General features: G+C 34.8%; 1 protein-coding gene across 1 annotated transcript in view; it reads right to left on the reverse strand.

Annotated features, from left to right (window-relative positions):
• Nucleotides 1–20,592, reverse strand: part of CNTNAP2 (contactin associated protein 2) — a gene marked incomplete at its 5' end in the record, with an annotated part of 1,047,398 nt that overhangs the window by 275,470 nt on the left and 751,336 nt on the right. The window lies entirely within an intron of this gene.

The raw sequence follows: 20,592 nt of genomic DNA on the forward strand, positions 1-20,592 counted from the left end.
ACCTTTGACTAGATGAGAATATTACATATGTACATATATATATATATAATATGGAATGTGTGTATTAACCATTCATAATTTTGATTTCTCATTAAAATTAAAACAGAGGAAGCAGAAAATAGATACTAAATCAAGTCAAATTTCATAAGATTTCAGCAGTTTTCTTAAAAGATTTATTTTTGCAATGGAAGATGGAATCAAACTATTTACAAGGTGAACAGTAATAATAAAGATAGCTTGGGAGTTTGTGAGTCATCACTTAGAACCATTAGACTTTGCCACGTTTGCTGATTATGTCTGAGTTAAATGTTCTGTGCTCATCTCTGTAAACTAGCACAAAGCAAAGACCTGAGTACAGATGAGATTCTTTTGACCTGAGTGCATTTGCTATGTGAATTGGATGGAGATTTTCCATTTCCTGCATGATTCACCATAAGCCAAATGATTCCCCAAAGCTCATCCATTCATTACTCTTGTAAACTCAATTAAAAAAAAATAAAAAAAAAAATTGTGTTGATTATGAGTAAAAAAATAGAGATTTTTCATTTAGAATTGCAAGTTATGTTGACAGGCATGTACACTACCTTGTAACAGCAGGAAAAGGAACAGTTACTTTCTATTTGCTTAGAAACTTCCACACCAATATAAAAAGAAACCAAAATCTCAATACCTCCCATATTTCCTATGGAAGTTTCAAGCTGCAAGAAATGCAACCCACTAATTTCAGATTTATCCTCAAGGTATGAATAAAGAAACCCTTCTCCCTGTCTCACATTAGCAAACACTCCCCTCCTGATGCTAGAATCCTGCACAGCACTTAGTTACAACATACAGTCTGATGTACAGTTTCTGCCACAGGAAAATGCAAATCACAAAAATCCTAAACATCTAGTCATCTAACCTTACTGCCATAAGGCTCAGAGACTATCAGCAAAGCATTTTAGCAGCAGCAAATCTAGACCTGCTCTTGCTGCACTGCCCGTGGGGCTGCGTGTAACAGTGGAAAGAGCAGAGCCCAGTGTAATGATCCAGCTGTGTTACCAGTCATCCACAAGTCCATCTTCTCCATTACTGAAGATCAAATACATCCTTATTGTTGGCTGGACTCAATGACCTCCAGACATCCCTTAATAATAAAGAAATGATTGTGTGATTCTAATTAAAACTTCTGTAGTAGTAAGAACATACACTGTAAACTTGATTAATAAAAACTACTAATAATCCAAGCCCAAGGACCTTCCCCACTGTGGTTTAAAGCTCCTAGACTTATGGCACAGAATGATTATTAAACCTGAGAAAATGTTAATTAGATAGCATTGAATTAAAATATTAAAGATTAGAAGAATAGAAAGCTTTAAAGAAAAACGAAAGCTGTCATTTCAATATGAACTACAGTGGACTTATCTCAAGACCCTAGCCTTAGAGTGAACAAGAAGTCAACATTCCTGGAATTTCAGGTTCCATATTTAAGCCAGAAACTTTGGAATGCATCTGTAATCTCTCTCTTTCCAATATAGTTTCTTCCCCCCAGAGTACTGAACATTTGAGAAAGGCTCTAATTTATGAAATACCTTCATTCGCATATAGATTAAAGAATCACCTTCTATAATTAGAAAATTTCAAAGTATATCTCAATTCTTTCCATTTGTAAGAAATAAACTTGTGATAGATTTTGATATTTTTCTCTTACTGAAATACACCTAATCTATCTGTCTCGGTCTACCAGATGGGTAGATCTGAATAGGTAAGTACCAAGCATACTTTGTGATATCAAAATGCTTATGAAACCAAAGATGACAGCTGTTATGAAGTAACTGATCAGGACCATGTGCATGAGTGCATAACAGTGTTAAACAAGAAAGGCAGTATGGGAAGCTACAGATTTTTGCTCAACCTGTCTCACAAAGACTGAAGAAAAGTGAAACAGAGAGGGGAAGGCAGGGCTTTCCACAACGGCTCTATCTCTGAGAAAATTTTTGTGCTAGGCAATAAGAAATACTTGCCTGCCCCAGTTTCAAGAAGATGAATGATTTAGGACAACTCAGATGGGATACCACATTTAAGCTGTTGAACTACAAGGGCACTGGACAACTTCCTTCTCAGGCCAGTATGGTAATTGAACCTTGAGAGTGTTCTTGTGATCCAAATATATGAACAATCACATGTTTTGGAGGTTAAGCCCATATGCAAACACTGATAGATGTTATTCTTTTCAAAACTTGTGTGGTTCAAGGGATCTTTTCTGCCACATTGATATTCCAAGAATAATGCCTTTTCCTAATTGGTACAATTTATCTCATATGCTTATTAAAATCTCCTATTAAGGGATGAAAGATGACAAAATGTTTAACAGGTTTTAGAGACACCTATAGAATGCTACCATAAAGATGATATCAAACCTCCAGATACAGTTTTGCAGACACCAAGAAAGAATCTTGATTTTTTTATGGTTTGCTCTGTTTACTCACTGTTCTAACTCAAGCTTGACTCAAAAGCAGGCTGTAAATTGGTTCCACTAAAAATTACAATCCCTGCCTGAAATTCTTTCCACTCTTTCTTCTAGGCCAAAAATGGTAAAAGTGATTATTTTAGCAACCCTTTTTCATTTCTGTTATAATAGAAAACACTCTGACATATTAAATCATGACAGTCTTTTTAGTAAAATTTTATAATGTGATCACTCAAAGGGGTAGCTCATAAAATAATAAATGACAATGTAAATGGGTCACTTTTATGTATCTCATTGTTTTATTGAGTAGTCATATTTTTTGTAGCTGGATTTTGAAATAATAATGATCTTTTAGGAAACTAGTGAAGTTCAAGGTTACTGCAGAGATTCAGCACCATCCTGTGCCTGAATAAAGTTCATTGAGCCAGCTGGCAGAAACATCTTTGAAGACTCATCTGTACACGTCTCATCATTTAAATGCTCATTTTATTTTTCAGAAAAACAGAGCACTGCATGAAGCTCCAGAAATCCAGCCACTCTCTATTGCATAGAGCCTTCAGATTTATAGCATGAACCTGCCCTGCTGTCCCATTCTGTAAAAACTGGCCTGGGTTCCATAGAGTCGGCTTAGAGCTTACTAATATTGAGGTAATGCTTTCCAGGCATGCAGTGTAGTCAACTACATGCAAATGTATTTTTTGTGGAGGGACAATACAGCCAAATTCAAGTTGTGACAAGTCAGGTTTGGCATCAGGTACCACTTTTGCATTTCAACCTCAGCGAACACGAGTTTGTTTCCCTTCCAGAGGAATTGACATATGACTAAGCTAGGTGCACACCAATACCTAGGCTCATTAACCCAGGTTTAAGAGCAAATTCAGAAGGAAGCTGGTGTAACTGCCACCCCAGTGATCACTTGCTGCATGCTGAATGGTGGTACTCCTTGCAAAAGCCCTCAAGTATTCCTGCCAAAAATTATTTACACTTATGGTTATGTGTAAGGACAACAGAACCTGGCTCCAGATAGGCATTTATGAAATATTCATCACCTCATAAGAGGACATAATTGGATTACATTTTGGGCAATTTCTCATTTCTTTATTTTTCAAAACTAACATAGGAACAAGTGCAATTGAAGCACCACTTTAAAATAAGAAAAAAAAAAAGGATACATCTTGCAGGTGGGCATCTATGTCCTTTTTCTTGCAAGTAATAAAACCTTTGTCATTCTAATCACCCTTTAAATTTAATAAAAATGGCAACATATGGCTGTTTACAGAGATCTAATTAGTCCATTTCCCTAAATATGCTTTTACACTCCAAAATATTAAAATTGAAATGCAAATTGTAGCATGCAGATGAGAATTAAGGAGAAATTATTTCTATTTAACTGCCTGAAGACAGCCAAATCCTCCTCCCATCTTTCACCCTCCCCTTCAGTTTAGCTGAAAGGTACATTGAATAAAGATGATATTAATGTCAAACCACCCCCTTGTTTGCTTCTGAAGCCTTCTTTATGCATATTCTTCATCATCCAAACATGAACTACCTACAATATCTGTAACAATGAAAGAGAATGAAAAAAAAATATCCAACGGTTCACCTGCTCAGGTCTGGAAGGCCTCCAATCCCACATAAGAAACGTTTTCTGTGTGCATTTATAACAATAAGATTAAGCAACATTCAAATCCCTTACATATGGCTGGATATCTGCATGGAATACTGTATGTGACCTTCTAAAGGACAGAAACTGCTGTGACCACTTAATGGGCTCCTATGGTTTGTTCCTCTGGTCCATAGCAATGGCTAACACCAGATGTTTTGGAAAAAGTTGTGGAAAGTGATTAAAATGATTATATATTTCTGCACAGCAGTGGGATATTTAGTTATAGCCACTGATGATGCTTGCACTATGTTACAACATAATGTACAGACTGTAAGTTCTACTTTAGCTAGTACAACTGCTGACAGCTTTTATTCATGCTATTTAAATGACCCAACCCCTGCCTCTTTGCAGGAGTGTGCTGTTTCTGTATGCACTCAAAGTCTATTTCCCTAAAAGTCAGTAACATGCTTTCTGGGAAGTATCAAATTACCATGACAGAAGCAATACTTTTTTTTCTTCCAAATCTAGGGTTAAAAAAAAAAAAAAAAAAAAAAAAAAAAGCTCACATGAAGCAACTGAAATATCACTGAGATTTGCCATAGTAGTCAAGTAGTCAACTCACTCTGCCATTAACTTATAAAAACAAATATCTATATTAAAAAAAAAATATCTATATTTGGGATAGTGAAAGCCTCACAAGGCTAAAGAGGAGATTATTCAAGCTGAAGATGTTCCATTTTAAGCACAAAGTGGTGGAATAGAATATACAAATGCACATGTATCACAAATGTAATAATACAATCAGATTGAAATTACACACAGACACAAAGGCCACCTCTATGTTCCTGGCTTCTCTCCTGTCTGAAGAGAAATAGCTGCTGTCAAAGAGTGGTAATGAAGTCTCCAAGATTCATTGTTCTAGGAGATGTCAATACAGATTTGGGCAGTGCCTCTAATGCCTTCAATTAGCTTGTGTCCGTCATGAGAATCACAGGATTGCTCAAGACGCTGTTAATCTGGTTTGTACACAGATATAATGGATTTAATAATTAGATTCTTCCTACACCTTCCAGATGGAGGTCAAAGCTCTTTCACTTCTTTGTCTAAATGGCGATGTCTAACAAGCAATGACAAAGATCCAATAAGTTTTCAAAACTCTTTGAATATTGCACCTCTAGCTAATGGTTTGGAGAGAAAGATTACTTCTAAAGCTCTCTCTGCATTTCCTCTAATGCCTAGGTCTTAATAACTACTTTATCAGGAAAGTAACTTGAGGAATTTTAGATACTTGTAGCATAATGTTAGGTAGGCAGGGTGAAAAAGAGGAAAAATCCTTTTTGGAAACAACTAAATGGAATATGGTGTTCACTTGATGATCTTTAAGAGTCTGTTTCAACCTAAATAACTCTATGCTTCTATGAAAATCAAAAAATTCCAGATATTTGCAAGCTCTCTCTGTTGTTAGTCTACTCTTCCCCAGTTATGAAACTATGAGCTTAGGAAAGGGCATGTCACATGATATTTCCCTGATAAGAACAAACATGTGTCCAGGAAAAGACTGCCTTGCACCTTGACAGAGTGTTGTCACTAGTGTTGTTGCCTAGAAATGAGACAAGGGATGTGAGGTAGGATTTCCCCTGTTGCTGCAGGGCAGTCCTCGTGACCTGGATGTTGGACAGAAATGTGCCTTATCTAATAAAACACAAGAAAGAAATTTCTGGGAAAAACCAGCAACAGACAGCCCCAGACAACTAGAAATATCTTGATTGATCTGCAATGAAAGCAAACACAATAATAGAAGTACAAACACTAATAGAAAGCCCATTGGAAATATGTTGATGAAATTAATAATTAGATCTTGCATGTGGGTTTTTTGTTTTTTTTTTTCAGATAAAAAAAAATTACATTTCTAAGGAATACAGTCTCACCAACCTCAGTCTTGTAGATGGAAGAAAAAAAGGGAAAACCCATGATGGGTACCCAATAGTGTACTGTGAACCAATGGCAGGGTTGAAAGTGGAAATCCCAGACATCCAATTCCTGCATTTATTCTATAGTCATTATACATTCAAGCTCCCTAGGCAGGATATAAGCCATCCTTTAAATGACAGAAAAAGGAAGATCTGTCTGTGAAAGAAACTATATCTTTTCTTAGATGATGAAAGGTTTAAACAATTTCACAGACAAATTATGATAAAAGACTGCAAATGAAATCATGATCCTTATCTGAACTGTAATTTCCCTTCAATCATGAAACAAAATATCTTCTCAGAGGAGAAACAAGGATTTCTGATTGGTATGCAAATACATTTGGCCTCAGATACTAATAGAGAACTACTTGAAAGAGGTGTTTCCACTCAATAAGCAGAAGTAAGTCAAACACTATTTTCCTTCTGCCTCTGCTCTCTGGTTCCTACTCTAGACTTTGTACCTACTTTTACTTCTTGATTTATCTGGTTGTGTGTGGGTTGCTTCTTATTCAGTAGGAAAAAACAAAAATTGCACATATAGTTACCAGGAATGCTTTACTTCATCAAATTAAGCTTAGTCATGTTAGTAATATACCCAGTTCTGTTTAGCTGAGGCTGTTTTTTTTCTTTCCTTTCATCAACACCAAGTACTTTTAAATGTTGTAGAGAATTCTGAACTCTTGGGTACATGAAAACAAAAAAAAAAGTGAAGAAAGTAGAATAATGATTTGTTCACCATGTACCGAAAGAATAAATTTTGTCAATTAGGAATTAATTTGCATAACACCTTTAATTTCATAAAGATCTTGTTGCGATTTGACCCAATGTGCTGAGTGCAGAAGGGTGAAACATTCACAGGACTGCCCATGCACAGCTTTACATCTTTGCTTGGAAGGACAGAGCTGAATGGAAATCAGTTTGAGCTCTGCCTTCACTATCTAAACAACTGAACAACCCTTGAGTACTACTTTGGCTTCCTTCCAAAATTCTAGGTGGCTCAGCTGAATAAACTCAGCTGTGTGTGGTGGCAGGCTAAGCCTCATCTCTTTTGGAAACAACCTCAGTGCTGGCTCCTCTAGCACACTGCATGCAACATGTTTAACCCCTGAGGGACACAACTCACACAGAGGTACTGCCTACTACACATGGATAATCTAGTCCTTCAAGGAGTTAATTGTGGTCATCCAAAGCCTAAATTCTTCCAAGCTGCCTATACAGTTACACACAGCTGTGACGCATTTTAAATTTTATTAGGAATTTAATAAGTCAATGCACTTGGTGATGTACAATCCCAAAGACCAACAAATGTGCTTGATTAAATGACTTCAAAATGCATAAAGCTAAGTTACAATTCATGCAATCAAGAAATTTTGGCCACATGCACCCTCCAGATATTTTAAAATCCATAAAATACAAAAAACCGAAAAACAAGAATTGTAAAGAAATCCACACTCTTCATGTTTCTGAATAGGTTCAGCTTTACCACCCTTATATTGGTATCTATCCTTATTATAGGCTTTCATGTAAAATGCCAATGTACCATAAATTCTTCAGAAATATCAAAACTGTAATTATATGTGCTACATTCCTGACAATTTGCTTGTATTTTGACATGAAAACACCATGCTATCAAACAACCCTCACTCTATCCCCCTTTATAGTCTGGAGTGATAGGTACTTGTTTAAAAAATTATCCAGCTGGAAAGACGGAATGATGGGGATTGAACTACCCATGAAGAGAAAATCATTGATTTAGAAGCCCTTTGTAGAAAGAGTACATCTATTCAATTTGTTGTCTTCTGTTAAAGAAAGCACACAGAAGACTATCAGAGCAGCATTATCATAATCTATGACTCATACATTAATGCCAAAATAACAAAGGATGTTAGATGAAGAGAATCACCTTTGACATTTCATCAGGAGTGCTAAGTCTGGATGAAAAATAATGCTGCTAATACCTTTTTCATTTTGCTATGAATATCCCAATAAAAACTTCTCTGGTCTATTTGCAGATAAATACTACTACATTTTTTATGAGTGCAGCTGATGGATCTGCAAGGTTAAGGCCATTTTTTTCAGTGATGTATAGATTGAGGTGCTCTTTTTGTGCACTCAGGCTACAGTCTCTGAAAATTATATCCAAAATAACTCAATAGCACTGTGTACTATTCAATCAGAAAAAGCAGTCTACATCCCACTCATTAATTCTGGAGTACAATTTACAAATAATATTTTAGAAATACATGTATAATATAAATAGGGATATAAACTTCTACAATACATTTGTTCATGCACACACAGAAGCATTAACAGAAAACATTATCATAAGGTAACCAACTCAAACAACCAAAGAGAATTCAGAAGAAGAGTAGACACTTATAGAGCATCTACATTACATTTAGATGGAGTATTTTCATCTACAGCTAGTACATATGCAAGTACATCCTCTTTGGTGAGTTATTCCACTGCAGGTTTTCTTTTAATCATCTCAGAAGTAGTAGTCCAGGTAGTAGTCCAGGTTTCAGAGCAGATACCAAATTTGATTATGTGGTCTGTTTCCAAGAAACTAATTTCTCACCAAAAGACATAACATGGTCATTGGAAATTGCTCCATGATCTCAGTGACTGATCATAGATGGTGAGAGCTGAGACCAGAGTTGGAAACATCACAAAAGTGTTTATGCTTCAAGATGCTTGTCCAAAAAGAGTTTCATGTCCCTCTAGCTGCCTTATCCTTCCCATATGGAAATTAAATCCAACTTAATAGTGCACACAATGAAAGGGCCACAGACAGAAGGAGTTGCTCTGGAAGTCCATTTATGAGCAGAGACCTCTACCAGAAAATATGCTCAGATGACTCAATTGCTCTCTTTTCCTGATGTGGCTGATTAAAGCAGGGTCTGGATTCAATCTGTCCTTCCTCCAGATATCCCTATCAACTGCCATAAAAGTATTTTTCCTCTTTGAGGATTGCACATGAAATGTTTACCCATTAAAGAATATCTAAGAGGAGACTTTGACAAAGTCTCAGTCAGCTTTGACTTGAGTTGGGGACTTTTAGATTCCTCTTTTCAGAAGCCTTTTCAGAAGTCTTCCTATGAAGCAGTAGTACACTTAATCAAAGGAAACATTTCTGGTAGAAATTCAGCTCTCATTGTTATGAATCTTTAGATGTTGAAGCACTCCTTCCCAAGTTTCGTTTGTTGCAACTTCTAAGTAGGAAGGAGCAAGATGAAGACAAAACCATGTAATTACATGGAGTCAAGGACAGATTTTGCAAATTGTGGTAGAAGCAAAAGAAATAAAGAATTAATGGCAATTACACTAAGAACAGAAATAACAGCAATCAAGTCAGGTAAGCCAGGCAATAAGGAAAAAAGAGAGTTACAATTATCTTAGGAGTTTATTCTCTTCTCACTAAACAGATGTTCACAAAACAACAATTTAACCTCCAAGCATTTGAATCAAAGTCTGGTATTAGTAACAATTCATAAATATTACTTAACTGAAGCAAAATATTCACAGAAGGATTTATGCAAACCTGAAGTAACTTCTTGGGATTAGATCCTCTAGTCAGGAAACTGCATGACTCTTCTTCATCAGAACCCTTTTCCATCTGTTTTAATATAGCTTCTCACCTCAATATCACTACTATGGAAAAGCTAAACTTGGCTCAAAAAGACAAAATAACCAGTGTGATGGATGAATGATGTGTTCAAGCATTCCATACACTAAGGTGAAAATACAATGAAAAATTAAATTATATAACTCAATGTACTGAGGTGAAAAGAAACTAATGTTACATGTTGGGTAGTTCCATAGGAGTTCTATATATTCATTCACTAACCCTCCCCTATTTTTTACTTTAATATCTTCCTAATTGATCAGTGTTCTGTGGTCAAGATCTGTGGGTTTTTTCATTGAATTCTATCCTCAGCTATAACTTCTCTTAAGATGAGACAGCTGTAAGTACTTGCATTCTCCTTTTTGCCTCTCCTTGGGGCAAGCAAATGAGGGTAGAACTATCTCAGTGTATTTAAGGATTTGCACTCTACTGATAACAATAGTTAATTAGTGGGTTTAAAAAAACAAAGAAAAGAAAAAAGACAAATTAAGTCAACAATAATTAAGGCAGAATATAATTACAGTACTAATTAGAATACTTTTCCAGTAGGAATGGATAATTTAAATATGAAGAAAACACAATAATGAAGGACTCTGCTGCCTCAACATCTCTTTTACTTTCCAGTATACTGAGAGCAGAACTGATAGCATCACCAGATTTTTTTCCCATCTGTAATTCCAAACATTTTGTTGTATTTTTATGATTTATTTGAAGAATGCTCTTTCATGACATTACCAATCTTTGTTTCAGCTTAAATCCCAGGACTACTGCTTTTCAAAATAGAAAGGGTGTTGTTTAAAAGTTTATCCTTGAGAGTGTCCCCAAAAATAACTAAAAGCCAAGTAACTAATTAGCTCCTACATTAAACAGCTCTTAATTAATTTACTAGAATATATGTACACTCAATGTGTATTTCTAGGGTAACAATAGCAAATGATACAGAACATCTATTTGTACAAAGGAATAAGTCAAGGCTACATTAAATAACTCTGATACCTTGTATTTTCACCCCCTCAAAATTTGCATATTGTGCTATCATAAACTTAGTGTCTTCTGAGTGAAATCAATTAAAGATATCAGATAAAAATACAGTACCATTTTCACAATCAGTATAGAGAAACCTTCAGTATTCCCACAATTAAATAATTGAGTCTTTACAATTAAGTAATTGAAAAGTTGAAATACAGGTATTTTCACAGAATTTTTCTTCCTCAGATATTTAATTATCGTGATCAACCAACCGAAGTATTTTTAAAAAATCTGTTTTTCAATATAATGTGTTTAAGAAGAAAATAATATAAAGGAATACAATATTGCCATAAGGAATTTAAATGGAAAAGCTGCAAAAGCATTGATCTGAGAACCAACAAAATATTCAGTGAATTTTTGAATGTATGCAAACTGGATAAAAATATGTCTCATGATTGGCAGATTTTTAAAATTAGGCTGAAAACAGAAGCAACAAACTGTCTTGCTTGATCTCGACTTCGACAAAAATAAACCTATCATAAACCAGAAAGCCTTTCAGATAATCTTCTATGTCCTCACAACATGGAAAACTAAACAATTCTGCAAATTTAATCTCTAATTGTTTTAAGACAGTTTTATTGCCTTATTTTCCCATATGGAAAAGGGAAATACAACCTCTAATTATGACAACAGAATAACTGAAATCGTGCCATATGAGTTTAATTAAAGTGGATGGTTCATCTGAAGATAATTTTTTCAAAATTCATAATGATGGCATTAGCAAGTTATTAAATATGAAAATTAATTCAGAATATTATGTTTTGTCGGGTTATGAGGTTGACTAATAATTTCTAATTATTTTCTGGGTAATGTTTTGCTGCAGTTGTAGCTGTTGCTACATATATTCTTCAGTTATGTATTTGGTTTTGACCAATGGCTATTTCCCATCTCCAATAATTCAGTATCTGCCTGAACGCAGCAATCAGACAAATTAGTCCTCTGATGGCAAACACTTTCTGGGCAGATAAACACTGTACTTAGTGAAGGAAAGGGAAAGCAAAAAGAATTCAAAGGAAATCACTCCTAATTTCCTTCAAGCCCAGTCACCCTCCAAGCAACTGTTAATTTAAAAAATCACACTCCACATTTTCTTCCTCTGCCCCAGAGTTTTTATTCATGATACTTTATGGTATGGAATATGCCCTTGGTCATTTAAGGTATACATGTCAACATGTATAAGTACCTGCAGGGAGGGCATAAAGAAGAGGTTCTTTCCAGGACCAGAGGCAGTTGACACACTGTGAAATGGGAGGCTCCCCCTCAATTTCAGGAAACGTTGTTTCACTGTGTGGATGACTGAGCACTGGCACAGGTTGCCTAGGGAGTTGGTGGAGTCTTCCACCTTGGAGACTTCCAAAAAAGCTACCTAGAAATTGCCACAGGCAATCAGTTCCTTACCTGAGCAGGTAGTTTGGACCAGGGAGCTCTGGAGGTCTCTTCCAATCCTTTTGTAATTCTGTGATTCCATGAATATTTACTTTTCCCCATTGTATTTATTCTTGGTTTCAATCCCTTAACTGTTTTTTTTTTGTTGTTGTTGTTTTTTTGAATGCACCTTAAAAACATAATTCTCTAAACCTGCAGTGCTTATAGAAAGCATAATTATATCTCTAAGCACCATTATGTGTATCGCAATTTCTTTTTCTTTGTACAGCATGCCTCTTCCTTTTGCAAAGAAAACATGAACACCATTCTGCCAGCGTTTACTGATCTGAGGCAATGATATTGCTCACTGATTATCGCTTTGCTATTTCAGATCTCGTAATTTTCACATAAATTACCTGAGGATGTGCTCTATGTTAATGCACACTTCTGCAGCAATCAACTATTTGCATCAACCCATATAAAGATCATCATACCAATGCTTTTCACACTATTATTAACATAAATTGCAACCTTCCTAATACCAGTTCTTATTTACAGCTGACAGAATGGAGGAGTTTGCTATGTGTAGAGTAATTTCTGATCTCCATATTTAACACTGTTTAAAAAACATTTTCCAGGCAAAGTATGGTGACCTGTGGTTCTGAGACACCAGCAAATTCAAACAACAAATGAGAAAAATGCTATAAAATAAATTGGAAGGAAAAACACTATAATACAAATACTGAAATATCTGAAATGTGAAAGAATCATTTTGACTATCATACACTTAATATTGTACTGACCAGATTGAAATATATTACTTCTTGTTTATAGAAATATTCTATTAAACCCATCAAACATCAGAGCAAGTAAAATAACAGATTTTCTCTTATCCTTATTACATATACTAGGATATGACATCACTTCCATTTCCAAATTTGAAATACAAATTGCAAGCAAAATTTAGTCTCTGGTCCTTAAAAGTCAATCAAGTTCCCATTAGAGTTGATGAAATACAATTAATTGGGGAATAAACAAGATCTGTATTTTGCTACTTGCTGTAAAAAGCCAGAACATTATCAAATGACAGCAATACTTCTGGATGACTGCAGGATGAGTATGGTTGTGGTTGTGCAATACAGGAAGTTATTTTCCTCTGAAATACAGTACACTTCAGTACGTCTTACTGACAGAAATATTCTGTATAAATCATATAATAAAATATAACTACAGTAATTTCACCTGGCAATTAACTTGATAAAAATAAATGACAATAAAAATGGCTAGATTCTGTAATAACTGTGATAAAATTTGTACATCTTACAAAAGATGTAAGGGACTTTCCACATATCAAGTAGAAAGTATGCAAATGCACTAACTCAGCACAAGTCTGACCACTGCAACTTGGAACAAATAAATTTTGGTATCTAAACATCTTTTCCCTTCTGAAAACATGGCTTTTAGCTAAAGGAACTTCACTGCAAACTCAGCACAGGAAAAAAACAACCAAAACAACAGACAAAGGAAAAAAAGAACCTATAAAAACTGAATTATTGTTTTTATTTTCAAAACAATAATACAGTTATTAATTTATATTGATTACTTGTAAAATGTGAAACGTATAATAACTTGACTTGATGAAGCTGATCTTTTAAAACTAGATATTTAAAAATATTTGTTCTGTTTTTCTTATTCTCCCCAACATTCAGCCAAGCAAAAATAAATTACTCACACAACCCTCTATCAGCTGTTGTAGGAGACTGCTGGCCATTTGATTGGTGTCAGGCGATGCTTATACTGCATTCAGCATATGACCAGGATGAAGTAGACTGAGACTTCCAATTCATTTCATCTTGATAGCTGAGCAGCCACACAGTAAAAACAATTTTCAAACACTACTGTTTGTGTGGAATCCAAAACAATCAGACCTGATTGTAGAATTTTGCATTTCAATATTTTAAAAATTTCCTATAAATACTAGTTTTCAATTATTAAAAGCAATTGTGATGCAAACCTTCCAGCTGATTTATGTTCTTCAGTCACAGGTTTCGAATTAGATTGGAACATGTATTTAAATTAGAGTTAATATTTACATTGATCAGATGCACTTGGTTGAATCTTCTAAGAAGACTGTAGGAAACTAGCTTCTTGGACTGTGATTCCTTTTTAACTTTTATGTAGATAATTTCATATCAGAGAGTAAAATGTGTACTGACCTCAAGAGCTTATGAAGAGACTTTTTAGTGCATCCTAAAAGCAGAACTCAAGATTTGATAGCTATTTAAAGGGCTAGTTCAGTTTCAAAGCCACTTTAGATTAGGACATATTTCTAAAAGTTTTATGTTCATCAAAGCAAATGTGGATTTAATGTACTATAGAAATCCTGTGATGTTTTGTATGAAACTGGGAAGCACTTAGTTCTAAAATGTTTTTGAATGAAAGCAACAGCAGCTGTTTTTTGCCTTACTGTCCAGGACATGTCCAGACACTCAAAGCCATTTTGGTTTTTTTTTGACTTAAAACTTCTGCATTTTCAAAAGGCTTCACTTTTAAAACACAGCAAATCCCATTAAAGTTATTCAAAACCTCAAAACACTTGAGTGGTAAATTGAATTTTCATTATTCTACTGACCTCAAGGAAGTTTCACCAGATGTAACTTTATCCAACTTAGATAAGTACTTTGAAGTAGTGTAGATTTTTTTCAACTGCATAAAGTTATCCAACCATTTTTAATATTCCATGTTTTTATTATTTTGCACTACCTCCACACTTTCTACAGTCCTTCCATGGCAGTCTTAATTTCCCCAAGCTAAGCTAGTATTAGCACAATAGTTCCTATTAAACTAACCCCGGTTTGAAAACAAAGAAACAAAGGTCAACAGTGATCCCCTCAGTATATTTTCATTGGGTTCCAGAAAGATTTAATCTACTATATACACAGTGATTTGAATTCTCCATCATCTCATAAAAATTGCTGTATTTTACCCTCTTCCCAAGCAGCTTTCAAATTCCATAATCCCTCCAGAGTACTGCTGATATATAATTTCTATATCTCCACCTACTAAACTACGATCCTCTTTCACTGGCCCCAGTATCCTTTAAACCCTTGCCCATCTTCTGCAGAAGAATCTGAAAACAATTTGAAGGAGAGTAACCTGGACAGACAGAAAGAAGCAGCATCTCAGGACAAATTTTCATAGGTTGAAAAAATGACCAGTGGAAGCAATAAGCCTTCTACACTTACTAATAAGAATTATTCAGTTACGCAGCAGGAACAAGAGGAGGAAAAAAAGGAATCCAAACATGAAAGAAAGGATGCAAAAGAGAATGAAGGCAAAAAAAGGCAGAAAAATTCAAAAGGTAAAAGTTAATTAAAGCAATTGTTTTCATAAGTATTGAAGCTATACATAATTATAGTTCTTACTTTTTTTCTTTACAAAGTTACAATTAAAATGCTCATCTAGAGTTGAAAATTTAGACTGTATATTGTATTTTGAATATTCCTGACCTTCTGACATGCCTGTTTTGAAGAAATGATAACTCTTAGAAATATTTGAACAAGTTTTACCAAAATAGATATAGAAAAGAAATAGCATTCAAAACTGTTTGAAAATCCTAATAATAGTAAAGTGTATGAATAAAATAGAGTAGCAAGCTATAAGAGATAATTTATTAGCTTTCATTTATAGAAAGAGCATCACACAATATGGAAACAGAAAAATAATTTCCCTTCAACGTTAAAATGATCTATGTGTGTAAATATTTATATTTCAGTCAAACTAAATAATTAGAAAAAAACAGTAATTTGTGGTTTTGATAATCACAGAATTGTTATCTGCATTTAAATTTGACACCTTTTTGTTGTAGGTTATGGCTTTTTATTATAGATAATTACAGATATTACAAGTTGCTTCATTAATATAGGAGGAATATTGGGAGATTCTCATTTGGAATTTATTATGAAACTCTTAACCATAGACTCTGGCCAATTATTACATATTTCTGTAGCCTATGCACAGACATGTGGAGGTTTAGGTATCTCCTCTGACAATTGGCAATACCAAGTTTGATACATTTATTTCCAAGATTTTGTCATATTATTTATTTATGTATAAGAAAATACACAACAGAACAGAGCCCTACTTTTTCTAGAATTATGGTAATCCCAGTCATTACCATTTCTTAAATTTCTCTTTAAATAATGAATAATCCCCCAAAGTTGATTATTTAAAGCCAGAGAGATAGAGGAGATAGAAAAAGTTGCTTGCTGTAACTCCCCTTCAACTTTATTCATGAAAATTCTTATTAATTACAGATTTTGTTCTTTGATACAGATCTAAACAAGCTATTACTTGTTGTCTTGGAGAAGTTATTATACCAGGAATAGACACTGAAGATGTTCTGTGACTTGCAAACATGCTATTCCTTCAGTTTGCAGGATTGCAAGTGATTTAATAAAAGCTTCTGCAAAGTGAAATATATTTCTCCTCCAAGAATCATGCCAAGCCATGTGCCTATGAGAGAGAGAACACACTCATGTATGCCATTTTCTATCTGCCAAACCTGTTGCACAATGCAAAGAAATCTTCTGTGGCTTTGAGGGAGGGCTTGTACTACCCTTCAGCAGAGCAGAATAGAGCTAAGAGCGCCTAGTGTCCTGCCCCAGTACTCACTCCAGGGCATACAAGTCCCAGGAGCCCTGACTGCAAAGGTAGGGTACTTTCTGTAGTGCTTTTCCACTTTGGTCCTTCTTTAATTCCCATTAGAGACTCTATGATAACTGTTATGCCTGCCTATCAATGCCCACCCATTTGCCTTGGAAGGATATCCAGACAGGTGGGAAACAGGGTGTTCAGGTTACTCAGGGCATATCCAGGCTGTATTTGGAGAATTAGGCTCTGAGAAGCAATGCAAATGTTCCTTGCTATCAGTGTTACTCTCCCTGAGCTCATGGACAGATCAAACTTAGTGCCATATGACTGATATTTGAGAATTCCTTTCATTTGAAATAAAATTATTTTATGAATTAAAACACTTTTTAAAATTAACAAAAGAGCAGTCAGACTTACAAACATGAAAAATGACAACTTGAAGATGCCACCAAATTAACTGATGAAATTCACAGGCATTGGGAATAAAAGAGGAGCAAGAAGATGCTCACCATTAGACCCTAGTCTAATGAATCGTTAATAAACAGTCTTAGTACAGGAGATAGGATTCTAGTAAAGTCCATGTTTCTTCCATTAGTAGTAATTGCAGTACAAATAATCTGAGTGAAATCTCAAACAATATCTTGAAGTAGGAGAGAAATAACTTTAAATTTTATTTTCATCCTGCTCAACTTATTTATACATGATTTTGTTAGCAAGAAAGCATTGCTATTTTTCAGCCATTGACAAAGCTGAGAAGCTATTCTATTATCACCCCTCAGCCATAACTCCTAGCAAGAATTACAAAGTTTGGGAGACAGAGAAAAATGATCCTTTAATGCACTGAATTGAGAGGATTTTTTTTCTGTGTTTGTTCTTAAAATATAGATACTGAATTCTTCATGAATAGGTATTAGTCCTATTTCTCCTAATGAAGAGATTACTGAAGATAGCATGACATACAAAAAACTATCAAACCTTTTTTCTCTTTCTCTGAGCATTTGTTCAGATGGTTGCACTACCTTAAATAAAGTTAAATCTTGACAACAGTAATAGTATAAACATTGGAATTGCTGATTTTTTTTTTTCTTAGAATCCTGGAATAGGATTGTATCCAACAGGATACAAAACAGTCAGCTCATAGAGGATGCCAAGTGATTTGACATAATGGATTATCTTTCTTCTGTCCAGATCCTACTGTACTATACAAAATCTGCATGTGAGTACAGAGAAAAGTAGATGTTGACATTGGGATACTGCATGCAAACCTGGCTCAATTACCTATGTACTTTTCATTGCAGTTTATGGGTAGACTCAGTTGCTCCACTTTGAAAATGAGCCAAGTGGATGCTAGGAAAAGTTCTGTTGGTAAAACCTTACTTTTATGAGAGGAAAGGCCTTTGGCCAACTTTCAGTTACCACTCATTATCCTTTCTTTACTATTCCTGCACTCACAAAATCTTGCTGGTGTTACAAATATCTTGCACTGGAACATGATTGTGAACAACAGAACTTGCCATCAGGCCAAAAATCAAGTTTCAGTGTTAATCAGAGCAAGGGTCAAGATGTTTTGGTTCAGTGAGAGTAGTTTGCTCATTGCTTAGCATGGTCAAGGTTGATCTGCATTGAGCACTAAGTTGTGCCCAGCAAACCTCTGAGTTCCTCAGTACTGCTGTATTCCAAGACACTTTGCACAAAAAAATTTTAAAAAACAAAACCAAATCCAAACAAACCAAAAAAATCCCTAACATTTGGCAATTTTGTTATTTTTAGATCTGTGGGTAAAAAAATTGGCATAATGGCACTGAGCATTATCACAGATGGATTATCTTTTACGCTTGACAAGTTTTCTGTCCTGCTTGCAATATAAGTTTTCAAAAAAAAAAAAAAAAAAAAAAAATTGGTTCAGTATCTCTTCCGAACATTTGTGCTACTTGACACAGTGCTTTGCAAAAAACCCCAAAAAGACAAAAACACAGTCCATGCCATAGGGGACAGATGATTAAAAAGAAGGGAAGCTTTGATCTCTTACTCTTGTGTCATTCAACATCAGCACCACTGTAAATACTATTAGGATTTTACAAAAGCATATATGAAATCAGATTATATTACAAATATCAGAGGTAGAGACAGAAACAGACATCAAAGAGGAGTGAGTAGTGAAAAGAGAAAAAAATGTTAAAAGAAATTTTGAGATGGACCAATGCTCACAGAAAGCAGATTACTTATTCTTAAGGCAATGTGAGAAAAGATTCCCTTAAATAAATATAATGCTCCAAAATACAAATCTTTTTGTGAATACAATTTAATCTTGATACAATACACTCATTTTACCCATGAATCTGTGCTATGTAATTTTAAAAATAGCTTGACAGATCTTATATATATCTTGAATTCATGAATTAGCAAGATCTATCCTCTAAGTAACATGTATCTAATTAGACATCTGTAGTTTAAACAAAGCATCATTGTTGCTGTCATGCCAATGCATAGGATCTTAAAAGGCTGCAGGTGAAACCCCACCTATTGTAGAAACCCCACTATTAGCTGCAGAGTGTATATTTGCTTTACAGAGTCCATGTTGACTACCAAAACATTCCAAAGGAGTGCACACTTCCAATGGGAATGAGTAAAATAGGTCCTTTCTATGCTAACTGAGACAGCAGCATACATTGACTTGCTGCTGCTTCCTGAAACTGATTATTTAGTTCAGCAGTTAAATTGGTCACTGCTTCCAAATCTTTAGCTTCTCCTTTTGAACTGCATTTCAAACTTTTACATCTTGTTAGCAGCTCTATCTTTATCATTGCACTGGATAACAAATGCTCAGATTCAAAGTTTAATTTCCACCAGCAGAAATGGTAAGTACCCTTTCATCTTTTTTTTAAATTCCTCAGATCCACTTTTCCACAAAATATGGTTATTGATTTTTTAAAATTAATAAATCCTATTAATCAATGAAGTATCTTTCCCACTTATTCTAAGAGTCTTAAGAAATGATCATGAATTATTTTTGCTGGCAACACAAGTTTCCTGAAAACAGAATTTATTGTCCATATGTCTTTTCAGTAGTGCATATCTTATAGAAAATCAGAGGATAATTAAGCTTTTTTGTCTTCTCACATCAACTAATTTCACATAACAAAATATTGCAAAATTTGTATTGGAAAAGGATCTTGTTGAAGTTATTCTTTCTAAAAAGAATGAGGTCATCTCCTTTTATATAAATACCTATATGACCATAGATCTCCACAAAGAAATCTGCAAGTACCTACGCCATGTGCAACAGGCACAAAAATTCAAGAGGACAATGGACTCTCCTCCCCCAGATTAGAGTGGCAATGATGCTGTGCAATTTTATAATAGGCTGTACTTTTCTCATGCTCTTTTTAAGCTTTAGTAAATCCTGATGCTGTCCTCATATACACCCAGGCAATGTTGGCATTGTTTTATCATTCACAAATATATGCAGACAGTGTATGGAGTCATTGGAGGTGATTCATGGAAAGAATGTACATTACAAAGAAAACATGGAAAAGTAGAGAAAATGCATGTGGAATTATTCACAAGGTGAAAAGGGGAAAGCATTTCAGGCACTCTGTTTCAGACACAATCCAGAAAAACATTTTAATAGACTGATTTGATAAATAACATCTAGCTGGAACACATAAAAAGTACAGTAAAAAACCCCAACAAACTAACATACTCCTGGAATAAGATGTATCTGGGGGAGTTAATACCTCAAATAGTCATATATGTATTAATAATCACACCATATCCAAGCTCCATCTTCTGTTTGTATGCATTCTGCTGTGTTCCAGAGATTTACCTGAACTCACAAGGAAAAGCCTGTATGATATCAGGGGTGGGATCTGACAACATTACTAACAATAAAATC

This window comes from Zosterops lateralis, assembly GCF_965231275.1.
Source record: "Zosterops lateralis genome assembly, chromosome: 1".
Lineage (NCBI taxonomy): Eukaryota > Metazoa > Chordata > Aves > Passeriformes > Zosteropidae > Zosterops > Zosterops lateralis.